We start from the raw sequence: 14,016 nt of genomic DNA, 5'->3' as shown, positions 1-14,016 counted from the left end.
CAGATAACTGATGGTTTGATAGTTTGGAGGCAAACATGACTCAATAAATGCTTGTTAACTTGCTTGTGTTAGTTGGATATATTCTAGCGATGAACGAAGAGTTGCTAGAATAAAGCTAAGCCAAAACTTGAAATATAGAGGTAAAATGTTGGTGAGAATCACATCACTGAGTTCAGACATTAACATGAAATCTTCAGACGATTTGAGCAACTTCCCTCATCTTGTGGAAAGCCCTTCCTGAAGGACCCACTTAATGAAAACCAAAGCATTCATTCAAAGAGAAAGGATAGCTTTCTTGCCTCCCTCCTTCCCCTGGCTGATTAGAACACACTGGGGCTTCTCAGGCCACTGTACACTCCCCTCAGCTGTTTGTTTAGAAGTGGGTTCTACACCTGCTCTCATGGCTTCCAATTCTCCACCAACATCCTGATACACTTCCCCTTTGCTACTCTCCCACAGGTCCCAGAATCCTTCTCCTTGGAAGATACGATTGTCTCAGCAATGGGCATGGTTTCAGAGCATATATTTTGAAGTATAAAGATTCTCTTAGAGGTTTATCAGTGTGACCATTGTTGTGGTTTGCTTTCACAAGGCAACCTGGCCTTCTAATTCCTCAGTTATCTGCCTGCATTTGCAACAAACTTTGCTGTGGACTTTTCTTTTTTCTTTTTCTCCTTTGAGACCCAGATGAAGGTTTCTTTTCTGGTCCTATTTTCTCATGAGCAGCACTTCTGAAAATTCCAAAACACAGCACAGCAGCAGAGTGATTTTATGAAATCAAATGCTTCTGGGTAAGGCTTCTTAGTAATGTCTGAATTTGAAGTGTTCTTATTTTACTGCAGCTGTTTCATTTGCTTTCATCTCTGAGGTGGGTCAGGCTCCTTGAGTTTTGCCTCACTGCTTTTTGTGATTAACGTTTTGAAAAACTACTCCATAAATCACCGGTTTTAAAAAGCTAAAGCTCTGCAGAGGGGAGATCTCTTGTATACTGTGCATATTCTCACAATGGTGCAAGACTCTTAATATCTTGGAGCCATTTCCCTACCATGCCAGGAACAGCAATGATCCTGAAGATTTCCTTCTCACACCTCTTTGTCAGTATTATTCCGGGTAATGATTTATTAACAAGATGTCTTTTGCCCTACACCAGTCAGTTTCACTTTCTGGTTTCTCTGAAGGGTCAAGAACATATACAGTAAAAGCAATATAGCCTGCAAGATAGACCACACTCACGCTTCCATACAGCTTTCATTCCAAATAATGACAGTGTTTAGGAGAATTCAGATAATGGGATGTAAATTCATCAATAAGGGCTAGGAGACCCAGGGGAGAAAGCGTCTTCACAGAGTTAGGATTCTGAAGTGGAGGAACACCTACCAGATGATGAGTATGCCCTTAATGTGGAAAGTTTGAGGGAAGGAACACAGTGGTGACACATTGTTTATGATCTAATAAAGATTGCTTGAAGATCAGAAAAGCAAAGCAGCCAAGCCACCAGAGTTAATATCTCTACCAAGGCTGACGCTATCCTGTCCTCTACGTGGCTGGAGACGAATTGCCCACTCCGAGACATTGCTCCTAGCTTGTATACCTCTCTATTGTTTGGATTAAAGGTATGCACCATCAATGTCCAGTTTCTCTGGCTAACTAGTGTGGCTGCTGGAGCTAAAGGCATGTGCCACCACTGCTTGGCCACTATGGCTGAGGCTAGTTCTGCATTCTGATCTCAGGTAAGCTTTATCAGACCATAAACAATATATCACCCCAGAACACTCTTAAGAGGATGGTGAATACAAAACCCGAAGCTAGAAGACAGAACAGTTGAAGTGTGATGGGAGGAATCAGAGGCTGTTAAAAGATGGATTAGAAGGGTAGACATGATAGTAAGAATTGGGAGTTCTGGTAAGTACAGAAGAGAGTCACTGTCCTTGAAGTGCAGATGAAATTTTTCATTCTACACAATCCTAAATGTCTGTTAATTACTTTCTTTAGTTAAGCATACATCAGAAGTAACTCTAGATCAGTAGTGTGTCCTTTACATATGAGTCTTGCCATTTCTCCTAACTTTTCAGTATAGTGTTGGATCCTGGAGGAGTTGAGAAAATCTAGGGCCCTAGGCTTCAATGCCTCAACTCCCACTTTTTCCCCCTTTCTTTTTTATTTTATTTATTTATTTTTACAGAAACCCAATTATAAGAACCTATGCAAACCTACCCACAGTACTACTGCTGTTGTAAGCCTGAGTTTTTGTTTCACGCTTCCACGCAAGATAAGCATTCTGTCCCTGCCAATGAAAGTAAACTCCCCAGATAACAAGTTCAGCGAACATGGCTTACTTCATGAAGCTCTGGACAAGCCCTTTTGATATTAAGTTGCTGCAGAGTTGGAAGAATGTCCTACTCCTCCTCCTCCTCCTCCTTCCCTCCTCCTCCTTCTCCTCTTCCTCTCTTCACCCCCTCCATTCCTTCCTCCTCTTTCTCCTTTTGGCAATGAAGATATCATATCTTGTGATGGAATGTCTGTGGAACAGGGATTCTGTCTGCACCATAATAGATATTATTGTGTTTCCTGCCTGAGATTCTTCAAATGGGAAAACATGGGGCCCTAGCTAGATTATCCTGTTCACCACGACAATCAGACATTTGCTGATTCCGAATCATTTGCACAATATGACTGTCTAGGAACACAGAGTTATTTTCAATAGTAGAAGTTTATTTATATTTATTTGTGTATGTGTATATTGAGAGATAGATAGGTAGACAGGTATAGATATAGAGAGATGGGTGTATATATATATATCATTTTTGGTGTTTGTGTGCACAGTGGCACATGGTTGGAGTTCAGAGAAAAACTTTTAAATTCAAATCTTTCCATATTGCTTCCAGGATCTCTCCTTTTACTGACATGCTTTGGATTTCTGACCCATGAGCTGTCAGGCAGGGTTCCGTTCTCTGCTTCCCATGTCACCAAGAGAATGTTGGGATTACAGATGTGCACCACAACACTGGTTTTGTTATGTGAGTTCTGGTGACTGTACTTGGGCTGCAGACTTGGGATGCAAATGTTTTTATTGAGTCTGCTCATCAATCTGTGTATTAATCAGTGTATGATCCCTTTCTATGTACCTTATAATAACCAAAAAAGCCAACAAGCCTTGTAGGGGCACAAATTCTCACAAAATCCTGAGAAAAGCTGGTGATGATATTGACAGTTTTTAATCCTCTATGAATACCAATGTTGTCAGTGTTTTCTTGAGGATGTGGCAGGGTCACCAGAAATGGAACATAATAAGACAGAAACTGAGGCATTCATGACTTGGTATTTACAATAAGCCATATTCCCAGAGGCAACTTCCAATCTCCTATGTGGGTCTAATTTTCCAGTAATTGTCTCTCCTTCCTGTAATGTACTTTGTGCCTGTTGGACTGGTTTGAAGCGTGAAGGTTAATACATTGGGTGTGTATGTGGGAAGATGTCCATGCCACTACCTGGAGGTTATTAATCATATATTTGTTATTTTAACATGGAGAATATACTTCACCTTAGAGGATTGAACCTGTACCTAAGTAGAGATAAGCCACTACTTAGTGCTACAGACCTAACTGAGTCACACAACAGCATATTTTCTGCACCCAGGCCTGATTCTTGTCCATGATAAGACCACAGAATTAACTCTTTTCTCTTTTACTATACAGATAATTCCTGTATATATAACAGATATTGATTTAACAAATGTCTCGGAATTGTTTAATCTAAACAGTTGACTCCTAGTTCTGTAAGAAGTGCATAGCAACAGAAGGTGCTGTTGATTGATCCCACCACCCCAAATGATACTACAAAGAATAAAACAAAACCTTGTCATTTATCTTATTTTTCTAAGTTTGGGGGGTAACTTTGTGGTTTTATGTAAGCACATAAAATGTACAGTGAGCCATCTACTCATTTTCCCCACTGCTCCACCTGGTGTTGAGATTGGCAATTCTGGTGGCCAGCTAGGCTGGCCATTCTTTGATGACTTTGACATTCTGGAGGTACACGGTAATGCAATCTCAGCACAGTAGGATCCATTTCTCTACTTACATTTTTTCTTTCTGACAGGCTGTCTCACTGAATTTGGAACTCACTGATTCAACTGGACTGGGTAGTCAGGGAGCCCCTGAGGCCTCCCTGTTTCTACATTCCTAATTCTGGGATTGTAGGTGTTCACCACCGCACCAAGCTTTATCATGTGTGTACTGGGGAGACAAATTGAAGACACATATTTCTGCATCAAGCACTTGACCTAATGTACCATGCTCCCAGGCCTCTAAACTTCATGCTTCTTGAATTTACCCATAAATAGGCTTACTAAAAATAATTTGATGGAGAACTTATTTTTTCCTTTTTACTATTGTTTAGGGGAAAGAACACTTGCCAACATGAGATGTTAGGAGGCATTTGATTGATTAGATTAAATGCTACTGAATATTTCATTTGTATATAAAGTGGGACTTGTGGACTGACATTGTGACTGTGGATAAGGTGTTCAATTCTATTGTCTATGGGAAATGTGATTGACAGGCATTGCAATGATTATGGGAGACAAAGCCTGTAACAGAAGTATGACAATAATGCTATCCCAAGCAACAATTATAGGTCAACCCAGGGACCTACTGTTCTTTCTCAGGAGTGAGTACATGGTGCCACTGACTTCAGAAGAGTGAGAAGTCATCAGGAATATGTCTTGTCTATGACTGGGTCCTAGAATATGAGCTGGAGGCCTGACTTATTGCATTGCTCTGTCTAATGTTAGTGAAATCAAACCATTTATTTGCTGCACACATAGGATTATACATGTTAAAAAGAAACTCTGAAGGAGGATTTGAATCAATGTTGGGTGAAGAGAAAGATTTACAACAATAATGACTGCACAAGGAATAGACAGCCTATTGTGTTCTGCAGCTAACAGATTCACACAAGCTTGAACAATGAGGTGCTGCTTTTTTTATTTCCAAAGTCCTTGGAATGAAGGCCCAAAGGACACTATCTATTCTAATCAATAGAAATGTGAATTTGGTAATGCAACCTCTGATAAAAAATTTTTAAATGGACTTTTTTTTTCTGCAAAATGAAGTCTCAGTTGTTTTCCTGGCCAAAGTGTAAATGTCTATTTGAGCTAATTTCTGTCCAACTTATGGTTTTGTTATTGTTGCTAGAGTATGACAAAAACAAACTATTTTAATGTATTGGGCTACAAAAAGTCCCTACATAGAATCAGAAATTTTGCAGAATTAGGCATCTGTACTTCCCCATTCCCAGCAATGCTCATTTTGACTCAAGATGTCTGGAGGCAATACTGATGTATTAAATAAGCTGACAAAATGAGAAAAATCATTTAATTCAACTTCAGTTTTATTTTCTGACTAAAGCAATATTTAGAATATGCATTTTTCCAGGACATTGTGAAATGAAATACCACATCTCTTGGGCTAAGGATCTTCACTGAAGGTGTGGAGTTAGAGAACTAACTGCTGAGAGGAGGTGAGGTGATTTCCTCAGTGCACCAGAATAATTTTTATTGAATCATTTCTAGCTTTCTGGTTGATTTGATCATGTGCTCACTCATCCCAGTGAGCTCTGGTAGTTCTAAGGTTTAGTACTGAACAGCTCATAATAGTAATACAAGGATCTTCTTGATGCTAGGTAAATCCGAATTATTATTCTAACTGGGAAACACATCCAGTCTTTTTGGAGGTAAATGCCTTAGGATACCCAATACCTTCCTTTCCCAGAGTATCTATTTCATGAAGATACACACACATCATTCTGGGACTTTGGAATTCATTTTGTGCCTCTGGATATTAGCTCTTACATATTCTAGGAGTTTCTTTGCTTCTCAGATTGTCATCCTCAGTGGTGACTATCAAATACCTACTCACCTCAGCTCAAATTCAGATACGACCTCACTTTTGAAGCACCTGTCTTGTGTCAGTTTCTGGGTTAAGCTTAAGTGGGGCATGGTGATGTGTTATCCAGCCATCCCAGGAGACAAAGGGTACTTTTGTATTCCACGGATGAAATGGATATTCTCTCACTCTGGAAAGCCTTTCCTTGCTTTGTTACAGTGGTACTCTTGGGACAGGTGGAGGCCAGTGAGCTAATGCCTGGGACAATCACTTTTACTTCAGATCCAGCATACTGGTTTTATTATGTAAGCATATTAAGTTTGCTCGGAATAAAACCTACTGTCAAGAATCCATCCAACCCACAATTCTGTGCCTGTCATCTGGAAGGAAAGACTCGGGGAGGTTACAAGAGGCAAAATACAACGTGCCGTTCCTAAGTCAGCTCTCTGTTGAGGTGCATGCAGTCTGGGGTAACAGCATGATCCACTGTGTACCAATTATGCCACTCATATGCTTCATTTGCTATATACACACATAAGAACCGGAGGATTTCTCAAAGGCAAAACCCAAACCAGGGTGCCAAAGCCACAAATCACGTATGCCTTGGATGAAGCGTCCACAAGAAAAGAGGTCCAGGAACACAATTGTGCCTATGGATATGTATTTGTACTTTGAAGGCTGAAAGATGGTATAGACTGGTCATAGGAAGAGAGTATGACTAAGCAGTTAGTGTCTGCAGTCGGAATTGAATAGAGAAGTTAAACAGTCCATAGGCTCTCACCCACTCTCCTTTTTAAACAAAACTTGGAAGGCATTGGTACGCAGACCTACTACTGTCAGCTTTGAGTTGTGGGTCCTTCATAAATTTTAATGCATTGATTTTGGAAACTTCATGTATGGGTACTCTAGTTGCACCATTTCATGCTCTCCCTTCCTCCATCCTCCCTGCTCTCTTACCTCTCTCAATCTCCTCCTGTGCCCTCTCTCAAATCCGTGAGTTCACAGGGAAGCTACACCAGTTAAAACCCAACAGTATGGTTACCTAAACAAGACCTTCAGAATGATAGCAGATGACAAGGCAGCATGAATGGGGACAAATTCACGAAGATCCCACCCATGAAGATCATGAAGAGCAAGGGGCAATCAAAGGCTACTAAGAACAGGAGAATCAGACTTCTCTAGGGGTGAGCGCCCTGTTAGGTCTCCCAATCCTAAGTGGTCTACCCAAATCACATGCACTTATGAGCAACACTAAATGTTCTCGGCAGTGATATATATATATATGCCTAGAAGGAGCAACATGTATGGAATTATGGAGATCCCTACAAGGAGAAGTCAAGGGTCTGAGTCTCAATGTCTATCCCCCGGCACCATATTAGAAAGCTGAAGATGCTTGAAGACACAGTACTCTCTAGGCAATTCCTACTTCTATGTCCTTTGTTGGCAACTGAGTGACTGAGATGAGGTTTTGAGGTACTGGTTGGTAGGGTGACTGCCTGACTTTCAGGAAACCCTAGATTCAGTTTCCAGCACCTTGCAAACTGGGTACAGTCATGCACACCCTTTACTTAGGAGATGGTGGCAAGAAGATAAGAAGTTCTTGGTAATCCCTCATAGAATTAGTTTGAGGACAGTTGGCTAGATAGGACCCCATGTCAGGTTTTTGAAGATTTTGAATATTGTTTTGATGACCTTGAGTCTGTGTGACTAAGGAGAACCCCAGTAAGCACTCCAGCAGGATATCAGATCCTCTTTGTCGAATCATTTATCTTACTTTTTTTTATGAATCAGCAATCTGCCTTTTGAAAGGAAATTGTTAAGTTAAAAATAATACATGTTTTCTTTCAAAAATAAAATTTCATACAAACAGATTTGGTATGATGTTAGTAAACTGAAAAGAACTTCATACAGTTTCTCAGTCCCAAATTGCTGACTGGTACAGTCAAATTAAGTGGTATTTGTGTGTGATTTCAACCACTTTTTTGTAGTCGTTTCTTGCATGGGAACTATGTGCACTGAGTCACTAGTGATACCCCAAAGATGACAATAATTAAAATGGATATTCAGACTAAAGTATGAAATGCTTCTTTGATAGAAAGTCTGAATTATGCCAGGACCTCTGTTAAAAATAGCTGGTATTTATTCATTGTTTACCTTATGAATTTGACAGGCATTGTGCCAAGTATTTCTTGTGGATGGTTCCAGATGCCTTCAAGACAATCTTCTGAGAGATATACTAATTTCCTCCTTGTTTTTCACTACACAAGCACACTGTGGGTATTTCCTCAATATCAGTTTTATTATATATAAATATCCCAAGAGTAGAGAATAAATGTTTGAGGTGGGGCTTGAAGGTTGTATTTTTGGTTTATTTTGGGAATGGGTCTTGTTAGGCAGCCCCATGCTACCTTGAACTCACAATCCTTTTGTCTGTGACAGAGGAGATTCATGAAACATAGGACCAATGTCCTACCGTAAAGACATAACATAAATCATGTGTGACATGGCAATATACAACCCATTTTTACACAGAAAATTTACATTAAGATTAACAGGCTGTAGTTAACAAGTGGGATTCATTTTAAACACTCTTTTACCTAGGGAAGGAGACAAATTCAACTTCTTTTAAATAAGATAACAGAACCCATATTATAAACCAGTTGACCTACAACTCTGAGATTCAGCTTTAGAACAGTGAAGGCTGGGGGTGAAATTTATTAATATGTCTATCTGAAAGATGATGCAGGCAGAAAAGAAGCACACGCATGCGCGTAGTAGGCACTTTATGCCAGTTGCTGAAGCTAGCAAACTGGAATTTGGATCTGATTTGTTTACAACTGCCTTGGGGGCTAGTTGAACCTAGTTTGCTCAGAATGCTTTCACTTTCCAACAGCCCAGGGTCTCTAACTGGAAACACTAGAGGAAGAGAGTCACTGCGCCCTCTAGGGGATGTTGTAGAAAAATCTCTCCAAATGTAACTACCCTACAAATGAAGGCTCTGTCCTTGCTCAGGAGAAAAGGAAGGAAGGAGAACACAGGCTGTAAGAAAAGAGGGGGTTGTTCTTGCTCTAGGGTTTCCTCCCAGGGATCATCCCTGGGAACATCCCATCGGACTTCTTAACAGGGCCCTAACTTTATCAAACCCTCAATTATTTTATTATTAAAAGGCAAGGTTGAGAGCATGCTCTTCATTCTTGACTGCACACTATTTCTCCTGCCCTTACTTACATTCCAAAATAGCTCTTTGTGGTGACGGGTTTCTACTTTGGTTGGCAGGATTCTTTCTGTGGCCTCTCCCAATCTGTTTCTGAACGCTACGTGCTGTGTCAGACAGTTCCTCCATCCAGCATCACCTGTTTGCCTATGAAGAATCTGACCTGCAGAAAGCCAGGCTATCTTTTGAAGATAAGTGAAGGCTTAGGGAGACAGAGATGGGCAATGGAATTATGATTACAGCAGCATTAATCAACAAGTGGTGATTAATTACTGAAAGTGCAGTACACAGCTGTCTTAGGGGAATGCACACAAGAGTTGACATTTACATTCAGGAAACATGTTGGGTAGCAAATCACAGCTAGTATCTTACTTAGTCATTCATTATCCCCTTAACAGTCACTTTTCTTTCCTTATTCTCATTTCTTCCAAAACATAAAGGCAATTTTGAAAAGACAAGATGTTCAGGGTCACAGGTCAGTAAAATGCAGAGAAAAACAACTGTCTTTCTAACTCCCTGTTTCATGTCTTTTCCAACCAAGGACAGTAACCGCTGCTTCTAAGATTGTAGTTCATCTAATTATCTAGGAAATGTTGTAAGGGAGGATCATTAATCCCTTCATATTGAATTATTTGATTAAAGTATTATTAACTCATGGCAATAAAATACAGAAGGAAGTCAGAGCTTACTGTGTGCTTGGAACTGATGGAATCAGACAAAGTCTCAAGGACAAACGAGAAGTGAAATTAACACCCAGGATGTGTGGAAAGCTGCACATGGATGACGAGTGTAGGACAATGCCAGCAAGGAAATAAACAGCATGCACTACCTCACATAATGTCACTTGAAGATCTCATTGAGGATCCCTTTCTTCAGGTTGTCACTCTACTCTGTGTATAGGACTGGGGACTTGAGGTCTGATGAGAAAGTGGGGAGGGAGTCAGGTGAACAAAGCAAGTAGCAAGGACCATCCCAAGAGAACCACCCAGACACAGTGCTGTAGCGCTAAACTCTAAGTAGCTAAATACAACACTGGGATTTTAGGGAGGAAAGAGCTGAATGTCAAAATAACAAGGAACCAAAGCATGTTGAATGTCACTGGGTGAGCTTCATTTCAATGGCGCCAGTTCCTCCGTCCCCAGGTCTATGTAAGGACACATCTTCATTTCCTTTACAACTGCATTGTTTTGTGAGGATTTATAATTTATTTATTTTTATTTTATTTCTGTGTGTTTATGCCTATATGAGTAAGGGTAAAAGAAAGTAGATGGGCCTCTGCAGAGACCAGAGGAGGGCACTCTTCTGTCTATGGCCTCCATGTTTCCTTGAGGCAGAGACTCTCTCTGACTCTGGAAGCTTGTCTTTTGGCTAGGCTGACTGTCCAGCAAGCTCCAATCTTCCTTCAGTTCTGAGCCCAAACACTCAACTCCCAGAACTGTGTACAGGTACCTGTAGCTGTGCTAGGCTTTGTGTATAAGCCAAGGATACAAATTCAGGTCTCCAAGCTTATGCTGTGGCATTCTCACCCACTGGGTCTTCACCCCAGCTTCAGATATATTTTCTTCAATTCATTTAACGTTCATTTTAAAGCATTTAACAATAATTTCTTTGCCTTCCTGGAATAATGAGACCATTCCAATGTAGAGAAGAGCATTTGTTGAGACAGTGGTGTCATGTCTTGTGACAGCAAACATGAGGACAACAAAAACTTGTGATGTCTGTAAGTGGAAGGTATCCACTGGGTTAGCTTAGCTTGTGCCATGACCAAGCTGAATGTAGGCATGGTTTAAAGGGAACTATGGAAATGCTTCAAAGCTGAACTTCTCTGGTTGAAAAGAGGGATGTCTCACACCCTGTTGCCAAACTTCAGCTGTCATTGGATCCTTCATCTAAAACCGCACATTGTCAGAAAAGCATATAGGTAATGCTTGGAGAAAACAAATCCAAGAATAATGAATCACACTCAGGGACAAGATATGAAGATCATTTACTACTTCAAAGTGGAATTGGACTTGGATTAATATGTATACAACTAGAAGGGTCAAATTCCCCACTTCACATAAGCCTGTCCTCTCCCCCCAAGGGGGGAGAAGAAACATGTCTTTTGCCTACACAAAGATATGACATAAGAAGGGCATAATGACTGGTTTGGTTTTGCAGAACTGTCAGGAGAGGGATACAATTTTTTTCAGAAAAAATTGCATTATCCTTGGACTTTACTTATGCTTAGATGCCTAAAAATATCATACAATATGGTTCAGTTCCTTCCCACCATCTCCAAAAGACATCCATACTTGCTTTTGGAGTTCTGATTCCTTCAAATGATGCCTTGAACTCCCCTACTATAAGATTAACCACCTTAACACAGCCCAAGAGAACAGGTCAAGTTTCAGGCTTCTTCTGTGTTGAGGAATTTACTTTCAACATCTTGACACAAGCCAGAGGTCTGCCTTGCAGCAAGAAAGATGAATGCAGGAGGAAATTCTGCCTGACAAATGCCAGTCCCACCTGTGTGGGTTAATAAGCAAGACTCCAGCCCAACCAGCAATCCTCTGGTAACTGTCATTTCCATGCAGCCAATCAGTTGCCTGGGAATTATCCCAATAAAAAAAAAGAATACAGTGAGTCATTTATCAGGCAGCCAATTAAAGAGCCTTTGCAGAAGGTGAGCTGGAAGTCAGTTCTCACAAAGGTATCAGGACAGGGCCAGGCCATTATGGGCCTGGAGGGAACTGAAGAACTAAGTGGTGGCTGGCTACTAGGTGGACCAGATTTGGAAAATGTTAGGAGTTGGTAATATTTCACAGTTTCTAAGGACACCAGGGTGTGAACAGGAAGCCTCCTAACCCATCTAATCTTACCTAAGCAGTCTCTTGTGGCCATGAGACCAAGGTTAGTAGACTGTTGCTTGGTTCCTAAGGCATAGTTAGCATTAGATGTCTTGAAAAATAAATAAAAGTAAGTAGTTAAACAAAAACTAACTGAAGACAATAGTTTCCTAAGTTTATTGGACATCTTGACATCTTTGTTTATTGGAGAAGGTAACAGAATGAATAGAGCGATGGGGGTCTCAATCACATTTTGGGAAAATAGAAGCAGTTCTTTGTACTTAAGGCATGCAGGAGAGACATATTTTCACCTTTGGGGTTCAAAATAAAGGTCCTCTATTATGCATGCAATAAATGTATAACATCCGTTTTCATTCAAATGTATTAAATGCTTTCCAATCACACTATAACCAGATGGCTATTCCAAAATACAAGCCAGTTAGCAGATGGCATCCAAGCACATCTCAGGGATTGTTGCTCTTAAAAATTGACCTTCCTGCATTGAGGTTTCTGAAAACACATGAGGTTTTAAAACATTAATTTCTTTTAATATTCAAAGTCAGTCGATGATATTATAAACATTATAAATCAGTGTTGAACTATATTGTTTGACAGGATGGCAGCCACCAATTAGAAAATTCAAAGGTATCTGTGTAATACATTTCCAAAGTCATAACTCTGTTGTCAAATGTAGACATGGTTTGAATCCAGTGTGCCAGGGCTGGAGAACTGAAGAGTGAGGAGACACAGACCTCCAGCACAGGTCATCAGAGAGTCTTTCTGTGGACAGTTAAATGTTAAAATTGTTAGTCAACCATAGTCAAATGAGGCCAACGCTCTGCTAAAGCCACAGATAGGAAACACAGTGCCGTTTTCCTTATCCCATGGGTTGACCCATGTGCATAGTTTATGTCAGTTAAAGAAAAAATTGGATCTACTCATGTTATAAAGCTACTAGTTCTTGTATTTCTCATTTATAGTCTTTTATTGGGATAGATAGTTGTTCCAGTAAAATCTATCGAGTCGTTTTTAATAAGTTGATTAGAACTTGAATCTAGAGGGACCCAATGCTGAGTTTCCATGAGACAGCCCTCAGAGGCTGATGTACAGAACATTAAAATGATTGGGCAGGGGACGGAGTCCTTTATTTTATGAACTTATTGTGCTTCTAGTACTGACAAATTCATACACACAGAGGGAGAGGGAGAGGAGAGAGGGAGAGGAGAGAGGGAAAGAGAGAGAGAGAGAGAGAGAGAGAGAAAGAGAAAGAGAGAGACATATTATCTAATATTGTCACACATAGTCATTGTCTATAAATTATTTCAATACCTGAAACAGCCTCCTGGCTTAGGTGTTTTTTGGTTTAAATATTTGCAAGCATTTCAAATAAAAGATTTCATTTTTAAAAGAAAGTTGCCTACTTGAATAAACATTTCAGAGGATATAAAATTTTGCTCTCCCAGTACCCAGTTAAACTCACCAAGAACCATCTGACCAGTTAATAAATGAAGTAGTTGGTTTATTAGATACACACTGTAGTCAAACTGGATCTCAAATTCAAAGTGCAAGTTTCCCCAGCTGTGTGACCTTGACACCCAGCTTCGCCTCTCTGAGATTCAGTTCCTGTTTCTTCAAACACTGCGATAAATGACTCTTAGTGTCTCAGGTTTAGGCTCCAGTAAATAGGATTTCATTGGAAGTGCTTAGAAATACACTTCCTTGTCAATAAATAACGGCTACAAAGATACCATTTATTAGTCTTAACAGCTTACCAGAGAACAGCAAAAACAAGCCTAATGCAATCAAAGAAGTGGTTTCTCATTTCTTCTGCCTAGAGCAAATGAAAGCCTGAGGGTTCTTACTCTGCGGGGAGACACCTTCTAATGTGACCTGTCAATCCGAAGATGGTCTGTGATATTATAAGCTGTACAGGAAATTTCTGATTTAACATCACTTCCAAAAGACAATTCTGCCTACGCAACATGTAACGAATGTCAACTCAGGTTATTTCTGAAACCAGCAAGCCCCCTCCCTCCCTGTCTGACTCCTGCCTCATTTCCCTTCTTTCTTTGCTCTCACTTTCCCATAG

Source organism: Mesocricetus auratus, unplaced genomic scaffold (assembly GCF_017639785.1).
Source record: "Mesocricetus auratus isolate SY011 unplaced genomic scaffold, BCM_Maur_2.0 Super-Scaffold_100007, whole genome shotgun sequence".
In the NCBI taxonomy this organism is placed as follows: domain Eukaryota; kingdom Metazoa; phylum Chordata; class Mammalia; order Rodentia; family Cricetidae; genus Mesocricetus; species Mesocricetus auratus.
The sequence above is the reverse complement of the archived record's forward strand: the minus strand, read 5'-3'. Positions refer to the sequence as shown.